At 38.8% G+C, this 13,233-nt stretch overlaps 1 pseudogene; it reads left to right on the top strand.

Moving 5' to 3' along the window:
• Positions 1-1,191: 1,191 nt before the first annotated feature.
• Positions 1,192-12,927, top strand: LOC131330406 ((-)-germacrene D synthase-like; annotated as a pseudogene).
• The last annotated feature ends 306 nt before the right edge of the window (positions 12,928-13,233 follow it).

The raw sequence follows: 13,233 nt of genomic DNA, 5'->3' as shown, positions 1-13,233 counted from the left end.
CTTATATTGGGTATGAGACTGTGACTCCTCTGCCAATTTCCTTGTGCTACGATAAAAGATAGTATAGAAAACATATTTTAATTTTGTGTATGATTATGGACAAATAACGTTTTGGCCCAAGAGAAATGCCACCTCTGTCATTGCTTGGCTTCCTTTTCCCCATCCTAGATAAGTTTACATATAGGAAACCTGTGTATATATAACATTTTGGACTATTTATTTATTTATTTTTTGTATAACAACTCGGTTTCTTGCCAAATGGATTATCCAACGACAGCTGCAAACCCATTTGTTGGACTCTCACAATTGATGGACTTATTTATTGTATTAGTTGAGTTGTTTGGACTTTGTTACCTCGCGAACTTTCACAATATTTTTGTTTGATAACCGGATCTTCGGGCCATTTTGTGCGCACTTCGATTAATTGCGAGGCCCTAAAAGTAACGACCGGACATAACTTGCAATGGCCCCATTTCATTATAGCTTATTGTTTTCTCACGACTATTTGGCCAAACCCGTTTGACTTTCTCAATTGATCTCTCCTATCGAATGAAAAAAAAAACCCATTTATCGGATACCCCTGTGGGAGTCGGATTTTTCTACGTATAACCTGAGCGCCAAGTCCAATAAATACGACCAGCCATGCATTGTTAATCTCTTAATTAGTTGCATGCACGAGCTTAGTCAAACAAACCTAATATTTAATTTCCACAATTCAAATGAGCACGAGGGAGAAAACTTGGAGTGAAAACGTAAGTAAACAACATTGACCCGTTCTTAGGCCAAAAAGTGAATTTTTTTTTTAAACTAAAAAGTGGTTATTTCTCAAAATACGTAGGTAAAAATAAAAAAAATTATCTTTCCAATTCCTCTAGTTAAGACAAATCAATAACCCACAAAAATTTGACAAAAAATTAACAAATGACAAAAAAATTCAAATAAGGACAATTTTCAAATTTAAGTTAAGTTAATAAAAACACAGCCTTAGTTACAAGTAAATAATTAACTTTTCTTTGCTGATTAAAAAAAAAATCTAATCAACAAAAATCAATGTACCTGGCCAAGAAAAGGGTAGTCTTGGCCTATAACCGCAAGCAATCTTTATTATATAATTTTTTTTAGAATAGGAGGACATCCAAACTCTATAAATAGCGAGTACGAGAGCTCTTCTGTCTATCCAACCAACTAGAGAGAGAAAGCAAGGACTAAAAGAGTATTCTTTCTTGTTTAGTCGAGCTCCCCCTTCTCTTAACCGTTCATAGCCTCCAAAGCAACCCACTGGGAAAATGGAAATAAACTCTAGCCCAACTCTTACATTGACCCACGGCCAAGTACCCCAGGGCCCTCCACGTCGCTCTGCAAATTTCCATCCGAGTGTTTGGGGAGATTATTTCCTTGCGTACGCTTCTGTCACCATGGTAAAATTGACTCAAATTGTCTTGAATCATATGTAGAATACTTAAATTAAATCCTTACAGCCTTCCAAAATGATCAACATAAATGCTATTTTTTTTATATATTAATCTCGGTTTAGGATATATAGTGAAAAACAAGCATAAAAATATTCTTATTTGATTGAGTTACGTAGCAATATATATAATTTCACTATCTTCGTTTCCATCATATATACTTTCGTTGTTCTCTTCACAAAGCCAAGATTGTTATGGATATTTGATTTCGTGGTTACAAATGTTTCGGTAATATTTTGGTGACAAGTACTGTTGTTTGAACACTATATAATTCACAGACGTAATTAGACTAGTTCCAAATGAGCATATTTATCATTGTTTTCATAGGAACCGGATGTTAAAACAGAGCAAAGAATTGAGCAGCTCAAAGAAAAAGTCAGAGAGATGATAGTGGCAAGTGCTGATAAACCATCAGAGAAGTTGAGCTTGATTGATGCAATTCAACGCCTAGGCATAGGCTACCATTTCGAAACAGAGATTGAGACAACATTACAGCAAATATATGATACCTATAATGAAATGGCCAATGATGAAGATCTTTACACTGTGGCTCTCTCATTTCGAGTGCTTAGACAGCAAGGACATCCTGTCTCCTGTGGTAATTCTCTTTTACTTACTACCCATATATATTTATTTGGTTACATCGCCGATGTTTGTAGTACCCATATTTTGATCGAAATCTATTATTGTCAGCGAAAAGATATATAAACCAAGTTGAATTCATACTTCACAACTTCAACATAAATCCAACAACAAATTCTTTGAAATTGGTTCGATTATTACCTCTAATTGGATCATTATCATTTGCCCCCTTCAAACTCTAACAAATTTTACCTTGTTCACTGCAAACTTATAGTAAAAGGTTCAGTTAGACCCTTATGGGTTTCGAGTAATTTTTGGAATAATTTTATCATTTGGCCATTCCAACTTTGAAAATTTACCGTGCCTTCTCCTTGTTGAGGTTATTGTGTCTTGTCACTTGTTATTATAAAATATAAGAATGTGTTATGTACTTTTCTCGCCTCATTGATCATGTGTCGAATTGTTTATGTAGATGTGTTTAACAAATTCAAGGACAATAAAGGAAAATTTCAAGAATATGTAAAAGGTGATGTGCGAGGATTGGTAAGCTTATACGAAGCTACACATTTGAGGGTTCATGGAGAAGATATATTAGACGAAGCACTGGATTTTACGACCACACACCTCAACTCCGCGGTACCCAACTTAAAGAATGCTATTGCAGCACAAGTAGTTCATGCTCTAAATCAGCCAATTCACAAGGGCCTGACAAGACTCGAGGCACGACATTACATCCTCTTCTATGAACAAGAGGATTCCCACAAAAAAACTCTATTGGATTTTGCGAAACTGGATTTCAACCGCTTGCAAAAGTTGCATCAGAAAGAGCTAAGCGAAATCACAGGGTGATTTTCTTCATCATTCAAGTTGAATTGTAGAGATTTAACAAGTCTGATGTCACGCCCTCGATTTTCAACATAATTAAGTAATACATTTCAATAAAAGAGAAACCTCGCATATCATATACGTTACCCAAATGAGTTTCCCACCTGTTTAATTTACAAACAAGTCCTTAAGTTTAGATAATTACAACTTTAGTCAAAAGAAAATTCAGTAATAATTAGTTACAAAACCACCTTTAACAAAATGAGATCTTCACAAAGATGACGAAATAACCAGTGATGTCAGCTTCCAAAAGTCTTTTACTGTCAAGCACATAATGCATGCAATCTATTGCCCGGCATCAGAACCTGAAAAGAAAGATTTGGTTGAGCTACACTAGCCCAGTAGAAAATTCTAAACTCAAGCTATATGCAATTTGAATGAACCATGCACCGAGAATGAATGAGTACTGACAGATACGCCTATACCACAAATGACTACCAACAAGCTGCGAATTATCGCCTAAGAGTCCTAGACTTCACATCAATGTCACTAGCCGTTTACTTCTTTAACTAGTTACATTATTAAACTCACGTCATCTCACACTTGTCTATAATCAAATCAAAACATCTTATTATTCTCCGTATGATAGTACAATCTTTCTCGTGTCCACATTGATCTTCATTAAATCCCTTAATTGCAAAACCTTTCTTTTCCTTTAATCCGGTATTTCCCATCAAATAATCACTAGGGTCACCTCGGGTCTAGTTCCCTCGAGCGCAGGGTCACCCCGAGTCTTTTCCCTCAATAACAATAATCAGGTGGGGTCACCTTGGGTCTAGTTCCCTCGAGCGCAGGGTCACCCCAAGTCTTTTCCTCCAATAATATGAATCAGTTGGGTCACCTCGGGTCTAGTTCCCTCGAGCGCAGGGTCACCCCGAGTCTTTTCCCTCAATAACGACCACTTGGGTCACCTTTCACACTTTTCACAATCGACATCATTTCATAATCAATTTCATCATCCCTTTAACGGTTATACCACTGAATTTTAATTAATCATTACGTGACTCCACAAATATACATGTTCATGCCTTTTCATTAATTTAGCCATTCACATTTGACATAGCATACTAAGCCCGTACATATAATCCTACCATACTTTATCCGTTAGTTTCTACACTTGAGCCTCATAGAGAGAGTGTCAAAAGGATTAAAAGGCTTGACGAGTCGAGAGGACACGAGTTATTTCCTCATTTCAAACAATTCTTTCTCACATCAATTTTCACTTCAAGCATTCCAAACAATCTACCAATCTACCACGTTGACTACATCTCAAACCGTTCCTAACTGTCATCCATATCAAGACTCGGACTAATTAATTATTACACGCCTATTCCTTTAAGTACACCATAACCTCACGCGTCCTCACCGTACCTCTAAGTACATTTCCCGTACCTTCACACGCCACATATTAACCCATGACTAGACTTTACGATGCCTGATCATCTAGTTTCTATACTTGGAGTCCGTAAAAGCATGTACTAAACGAATCTAAGAAATTTACGAATCGAGAGAGGGAACGGATTGCAACACTACTCATCGAATCCCTAGACATGTTCACTCTAGTCCATTGGATGCCACTCTAAGTGAGAAATGAGTAATACTCATCAAAACACTTGGAAGAATACACAAACAAGCTCATTAGAGTCGATGAGAGGCTTTGACAAGCAAGTTGAAAGATATAGGAAAGCAGCTGAAAGATACTGCAGCAGCTCAAATAAGCAGGTGAAAGCAGGTGAAACTTCTAGTCTCCTACCGGTAGGCAAGCAAGTCCTACCGGTAGAACTTGAAAACAGAAAGGCTAACATTCCGATAAAACCTAGACCTACCGGTAGGTGAACAAGTCCTACCGGTAGAAACTCCAATTCACGCAACCTACCGGTAGGCAAGCAAGTCCTACCGGTAGAACTTGGAAACAGAAAGGTCAACATTCAAATTCGAGCGTGACCTACCGGTAGGCAGGAAATTCCTACCGGTAGAAGTTCGATACATTGAGCAGCTTTTGAGCTGCTGCTGTACGTTTGAGCTGGTTGACAAAATTTCTCAATCGTTCTACCGGTAGGGTAAAAGCTCCTACCGGTAGGAGGAGTTACTTACAGACGATTTCAACAGATTTCGACAGAAAATTTTAAGTTTCGATCCAATCTCAACGACAACCAATACCAGCTCGAATAAGGCATAAAAACACTCAAATAGCATATAAAGTGAGGTAGAATTCCCTACCTCGAAGTCGGAGCACGAAACCCAAGAAGTTACAAGCCCTAGCTTTCCGAAAACCTTGTTCCAACCGGAATACAACTTCTCCGAGCTCGAACCGGAGCGATACGGACCACAATACACGAGTAGAAGATGGAATGGAGGTTATTTGTTGTGGGTTTTGAATTTAGAGGTGAGTTTTTGGGTGAGGGAGTGAGAGAGGTAGAGAGAGCCGAGAGAGAGAACGGGAGAGAGAATGGGATGGGGTTTTGGGAATTATTTTCCCCTGGCACACACACACTTATACACACATGCACCTTATCACACTAACACCCACATATTTTAAACTCTTGCACATTGACCCACAATTAAAATAAACTCAATCAATTTCACATTTTATTTTATTATTATTTTATTTATTTATTTTTTTTTTATAAAATGTTCAAATAATATCCGAAAAAATACGGGTCCTTACACCCTACCCTCCTTAAAGAAATTTCGTCCTCGAAATTTGCTAAAACTAATCTAGCCATGCCAAATAACATATCAACACACTCGAACCGTAGCACTATCCATCACGCAACAATTCAATAATCATCGAAGTCCACGTCTAGATTCATATCAAGCAAACCACAACAAACACGCGTATATCTTTCGAACTTCGTACCCCCATTTCCACGTAACCATGCACTAACAACATCAGCTTACCTTTCAACAATGGACTACGCGAGTCTAAGGTACGCATCGGTTTCTTTTCATAGGACACTTGAGCTTCTAATTCAATTTCGGACCTCTCTAACACATGCAATGGATTTATTTCATACCTCCTCAATCTCCGTATACATAATGCATCATATATTTTGAAAAAGTCAGGCGGTAACGTCAAACGGTACACAGTTTCTAAACTTTTCTTTACTATACAAATCCTATACACAATTATCTATCTCACCATGGAGATCTTACCTCCTAAGTATAATCAGATAATCCATTTGACTTCCCGAGACTTCCATCTAGAATGGGCGGTGATCAAGCGCCTCTTCCAAGTGGATTTCACCGGTTGTCGCCTGGGTATCCCAAAACACGCACATAGTGTCCGACACTTAGACTATCCTTCTTACGGTGAACGCTTCCTTTCTGCCAGAACGAGACAAGCCCCAACGCAACTATGCTTTACGAAATTCATGATTTCCCTTCTTCAAATAACATTGGGTGACGTCGACGGTCAACACAATCCTTTGGTCAGCCCTCCGCAGTTAGCAATCTTTGACGATCTTTACCTTTCTCTTTTCGGTCATTCTCCCTCGAGCTTCCAACTATCGTTGGCGAATCGAATTAATTGTTTTAGCGGGTCCATAACACAAGCCAATCCTTCTAAAGGCCGCACCAAATTTTCACTCTAGGTTGGGTCATTCTATATTACGAGAAGGATTCGATTCGTCATCTCAAATGAAACGAATAAGCTACAAAACTCAAGCAGCATTAATCAAGAATTTGAAGAACAGCAATAGGGCATCTGAAATTTAGAGAGCACTTGGAATCTTTACGGCGGTTCGGCAACAAACTCGAAGTACCTATTTATGCCAACTCACGAAATTTGAAGTGACAGGTCATAACTCTCTTATTGCTTTACAAGTCAGAGGAGTCAACGGATAACATTTTTCAAACGAAAGATTTCGATATTATGAATAAGTTCCAGGTAATGAGACTGATCTCGCGCAAACCAATTGATCCAAAATAGGAAATTTTCCATACTAGAAATGAGTAGAACTTTCAACAATTTGAGACTAAGCATCACAAGATGAATCATGTGCCTCCAGAATCGAGGAACCACGACAGAGTAAAATACCATTGAAAGTAATTTCCACAATTGAATTTGTATTGAACGGTGTCAATGAATAGACATCAATAGATATGTCACCACAAGATTTGACTCCAACAATGGAAATTCGAACCAACCAAATAGGCAAGGGCAAACAAATAGATACAAAGAGGATATGAGTTCAAATCATATGACTTCTTAGTCATGGGACCACAATGAATGATGGCCCAAGCAGGCAATGATGGGTACAAGGTCTAAATTTTGATAGTGTTAACGAATTTGTATTTCATACGGTACATAGCTAAAGGTTGGGTTCAACAGATTGATGTTGCAAATTAAATACTCATATGGAATAACGGTTATAAGCAAACGACGAAAATGATAATCGCATCAAGGAAATCTAAACTGACCAATGAAAACTTATCTCAAGCAGGATGATGTCAAATAAGACCTCGAATAGGGAACGAGAAACACTTGTCAAATTTGATAGCAACAGTGTCATAAGATACTTCGCTATAAGAATTTAAATATGCCCAAGAAAAGTTAGGAAGGGATCGCATGACAATTGACTCAAATACTGAGAATTATAACGGGTCATCCACCCACTGGATTTCATGGAAGAATAAATTACGATACAATTCTGGCAATATTCAGCTCGGCCAATGAAAGATGGTAATAAAAGAAACAACTCTTCTAAACTCACATTTGAGATGTCACCAATCATCATGGATACAAACAATCCCTGTCCAAATCAGACCAAATCTCGATATAAGCAATTTAAAGAGGTCAAAGACAACACTTCAATACGGAATGATTAACCTCTAATCTCGGCAAATATGATCTATCGATATTTCTCAACACGCGTGGACTAAGATTTCTTATTTTCTATTCCAAACATGGACAAGAATAGGATTCTCAATGAGTGAAATGCTTCCAAATCAAAAGTATTGTAGAGAATGAGTAGCACAACTAGGAATAAATGATACCTCAAACAAGTGACGCTTCTAAGAGCTAGAGAATAAGGGGGGGTGGTAGTTTAGCGGCGGAACTGCATCTGTTGCTGTTTCGACGTATGTGTTTCCTGCTGCATCGAGCTCGACTCACCATGTACTCCCAATCCCCGAGGACAATTCCTTGCCATGTGGCCACGTTCACCGCAAGTATAACAAGATCCCCCACGCCGTGGACATTGAGAACGAATATGGCCAAACTGACGACATCGATAACACATAGTCTGACACTTGAGAAGAGCTCTTGGAGTCCCGATATAAAGAGGTGGCTTAAAGCCCTGCTGGTCCTGAGTAAAGTGATTTAATACTCTAGGTTTCTGCCTTCCTGAACTCTCAACACTCTTAGAAGATGATTTTGTGCTAACGACTCGATGCCTAATTTCTCCCACATTCACACCACCTTGCGCACCTTCCAGTGTCTCGACACCTTTTCCGCACTCAGCAATCTCAGGAAACATCGCTTCATCCCTGGTACATTGACTCACTTCATTCTCCCCGTTTGCACTACAGCCCTGGTGCTCACGATCCCCAGTCTCACCACACCTATCTCCACGTCTCGAAGACATCCTACTATGGAAGCATAAGAAATGAAATCATCAACATTAGCCACCTAATTATGTGCTACAGGTCTCCAACCTTTCCAACCGAAGTCAACAACTTTGTGCCACTCTATGTGATATATATATGCAATGTCACATCGACATACTGACTCTTCATGCAAGCACACATGTGATTTTTGTAAAAAGATGCATCGATTTTTTTGAACCCATGAGACCAAAAGTCTCCCCACGGTCTCGAGGTGTTCTAAACTTATGCTCTGATACCAAGTTGTCACGCCCTCGATTTTCAACATAATTAAGTAATACATTTCAATAAAAGAGAAACCTCGCATATCATATACGTTACCCAAATGAGTTTCCCACCTGTTTAATTTACAAACAAGTCCTTAAGTTTAGATAATTACAACTTTAGTCAAAAGAAAATTCAGTAATAATTAGTTACAAAACCACCTTTAACAAAATGAGATCTTCACAAAGATGACGAAATAACCAGTGATGTCAGCTTCCAAAAGTCTTTTACTGTCAAGCACATAATGCATGCAATCTATTGCCCGGCATCAGAACCTGAAAAGAAAGATTTGGTTGAGCTACACTAGCCCAGTAGAAAATTCTAAACTCAAGCTATATGCAATTTGAATGAACCATGCACCGAGAATGAATGAGTACTGACAGATACGCCTATACCACAAATGACTACCAACAAGCTGCGAATTATCGCCTAAGAGTCCTAGACTTCACATCAATGTCACTAGCCGTTTACTTCTTTAACTAGTTACATTATTAAACTCACGTCATCTCACACTTGTCTATAATCAAATCAAAACATCTTATTATTCTCCGTATGATAGTACAATCTTTCTCGTGTCCACATTGATCTTCATTAAATCCCTTAATTGCAAAACCTTTCTTTTCCTTTAATCCGGTATTTCCCATCAAATAATCACTAGGGTCACCTCGGGTCTAGTTCCCTCGAGCGCAGGGTCACCCCGAGTCTTTTCCCTCAATAACAATAATCAGGTGGGGTCACCTTGGGTCTAGTTCCCTCGAGCGCAGGGTCACCCCAAGTCTTTTCCTCCAATAATATGAATCAGTTGGGTCACCTCGGGTCTAGTTCCCTCGAGCGCAGGGTCACCCCGAGTCTTTTCCCTCAATAACGACCACTTGGGTCACCTTTCACACTTTTCACAATCGACATCATTTCATAATCAATTTCATCATCCCTTTAACGGTTATACCACTGAATTTTAATTAATCATTACGTGACTCCACAAATATACATGTTCATGCCTTTTCATTAATTTAGCCATTCACATTTGACATAGCATACTAAGCCCGTACATATAATCCTACCATACTTTATCCGTTAGTTTCTACACTTGAGCCTCATAGAGAGAGTGTCAAAAGGATTAAAAGGCTTGACGAGTCGAGAGGACACGAGTTATTTCCTCATTTCAAACAATTCTTTCTCACATCAATTTTCACTTCAAGCATTCCAAACAATCTACCAATCTACCACGTTGACTACATCTCAAACCGTTCCTAACTGTCATCCATATCAAGACTCGGACTAATTAATTATTACACGCCTATTCCTTTAAGTACACCATAACCTCACGCGTCCTCACCGTACCTCTAAGTACATTTCCCGTACCTTCACACGCCACATATTAACCCATGACTAGACTTTACGATGCCTGATCATCTAGTTTCTATACTTGGAGTCCGTAAAAGCATGTACTAAACGAATCTAAGAAATTTACGAATCGAGAGAGGGAACGGATTGCAACACTACTCATCGAATCCCTAGACATGTTCACTCTAGTCCATTGGATGCCACTCTAAGTGAGAAATGAGTAATACTCATCAAAACACTTGGAAGAATACACAAACAAGCTCATTAGAGTCGATGAGAGGCTTTGACAAGCAAGTTGAAAGATATAGGAAAGCAGCTGAAAGATACTGCAGCAGCTCAAATAAGCAGGTGAAAGCAGGTGAAACTTCTAGTCTCCTACCGGTAGGCAAGCAAGTCCTACCGGTAGAACTTGAAAACAGAAAGGCTAACATTCCGATAAAACCTAGACCTACCGGTAGGTGAACAAGTCCTACCGGTAGAAACTCCAATTCACGCAACCTACCGGTAGGCAAGCAAGTCCTACCGGTAGAACTTGGAAACAGAAAGGTCAACATTCAAATTCGAGCGTGACCTACCGGTAGGCAGGAAATTCCTACCGGTAGAAGTTCGATACATTGAGCAGCTTTTGAGCTGCTGCTGTACGTTTGAGCTGGTTGACAAAATTTCTCAATCGTTCTACCGGTAGGGTAAAAGCTCCTACCGGTAGGAGGAGTTACTTACAGACGATTTCAACAGATTTCGACAGAAAATTTTAAGTTTCGATCCAATCTCAACGACAACCAATACCAGCTCGAATAAGGCATAAAAACACTCAAATAGCATATAAAGTGAGGTAGAATTCCCTACCTCGAAGTCGGAGCACGAAACCCAAGAAGTTACAAGCCCTAGCTTTCCGAAAACCTTGTTCCAACCGGAATACAACTTCTCCGAGCTCGAACCGGAGCGATACGGACCACAATACACGAGTAGAAGATGGAATGGAGGTTATTTGTTGTGGGTTTTGAATTTAGAGGTGAGTTTTTGGGTGAGGGAGTGAGAGAGGTAGAGAGAGCCGAGAGAGAGAACGGGAGAGAGAATGGGATGGGGTTTTGGGAATTATTTTCCCCTGGCACACACACACTTATACACACATGCACCTTATCACACTAACACCCACATATTTTAAACTCTTGCACATTGACCCACAATTAAAATAAACTCAATCAATTTCACATTTTATTTTATTATTATTTTATTTTATTTTTTTTTTTTTATAAAATGTTCAAATAATATCCGAAAAAATACGGGTCCTTACATCTGAGATGTTGATCTTGTTCATGGCACTTACTTTTTTTGTTATGGTTTTTCAGATGGTGGAAGGATTTAGACTTTGCAAGAAAATTGCCATTTGCAAGAGACAGAGTGGTGGAGTGTTACTTTTGGATATTGGGAGTGTACTTTGAACCCCAATATTTTCTTGCTAGGAGAATTCTAACCAAAGTGATTGCCTTGACTTCAATCATTGATGACATTTATGATGTCTATGGTACCTTGGAAGAACTTGTGCTCTTCACTGACGCAATTGAAAGGTTAAATTCTACTGATTTTAAATTTGATTTGAGTCCCTAAATATCAAAATAACTTCCATTGTTCAAGGCATTGATTTGAAATGGAATTCACGGCGTTATAAATGAAAAAGGAAAATTGAAAGAAATATAATTAGCATCACAATGATACTAATGGAAGGTTAGTATGTTGTTTAAGTTAATGTCGATGGATTTTCAGGTGGGAAAATAGTGCCTTGGATCAACTGCCAGAGTACATGAAACTGTGTTATCAAGCACTATTGGATGTTTACAACATGATTGATGAAGAAATGGCCAAGGAAGGAAGGTCATATCGTGTCAATTACGCAAAATCTGCAGTAAGTCTCAACCCAAGTTACATTTTGTTAGGAAAACAAAAAATGAAATTAATACTATTTTTTTTTTTTGAACATTTTCAGATGAATAAGTTAGTTAGAGCATACTTTGAGGAAGCCAAATGGTGTCACGAGGGCTATGTTCCGAGTATAGAAGAGTATATGAGAGTTGCCCTTGTAACCGGTGCTTACAAAATGCTTGCAACAACTTCCCTTGTTGGCATGGGGGATTTGGTGACCGAAGAGGGTTTCAAATGGGTGTCGAGTGATCCTTTAATTCTTGAAGCTGCATCCGTGATTTGTAGACTCATGGACGATATGGTTGGCCACAAGGTAAGGACTGATAAGAAAATATGGTCTAAATTAGAACACGCACGGATGAATCCAAATTCCAATATTATGTTGTTGCAAAATCATGTGGTTAGGGCTTGCAAACTTTGACTATTCTGACTACCTTGCACATTGCTAATGCTATAGGATTTTTAATTTCATTGAGAGTGCGTTCACCCCTCATGTCCTTTCTCCCCAATGAATTATCAGCCACGCAAACAATCATAATTTGTCCTTATCATTTCTGGTGTTGCAATTGCAGCATGAGCAAGAGAGAGGCCACGTAGCCTCGGCAGTTGAATGCTACATGAAACAACATGGTGTTGCAGAAGAAGAGGTTTATGTTGAATTTAAACACAGAGTTACAAATGCATGGAAAGACATGAACTCAGAGTGCCTTCGCCCGACTGCGGTCCCGATGCCTCTCCTCGCACGAGTTCTCAATCTTGAAAGGGTGATCAATCTTATATACACAGGTGAAGATGGATACACCAACTCCGGAAAAAGGTAACGTCCGTGCTTATCAATTCTGTTCCGATCAATTAGCAAACAATTATCTTAATCGTAACTAATTTATTCATAAGTGCCGTTAAATGTTTTATTTTTTACTTCCAAAGTATTTTCCCCTTCAATCGCCAGAATGAGTGTGAACTTGGCTCAGATGTGTTCCAGCCGGGGTAAAGAATAAAGATGTCTCTCTGATATCTATGTCCATTGTACCGTTGTAATATTGGGCCCTTTTATTAAGGAAATTCGGTTTTATATACCTAAGTATGATTGTGAACCTTATAGTACAATGATCCTTGGAAAAAAAGAAGAAGTAAAACTGTGCATTTCGATTTTCGAATGAAC

Source organism: Rhododendron vialii, chromosome 6a (genome assembly GCF_030253575.1).
Source record: "Rhododendron vialii isolate Sample 1 chromosome 6a, ASM3025357v1".
NCBI lineage: Eukaryota > Viridiplantae > Streptophyta > Magnoliopsida > Ericales > Ericaceae > Rhododendron > Rhododendron vialii.
This window is presented reverse-complemented; position numbering and strand designations above follow the sequence as displayed.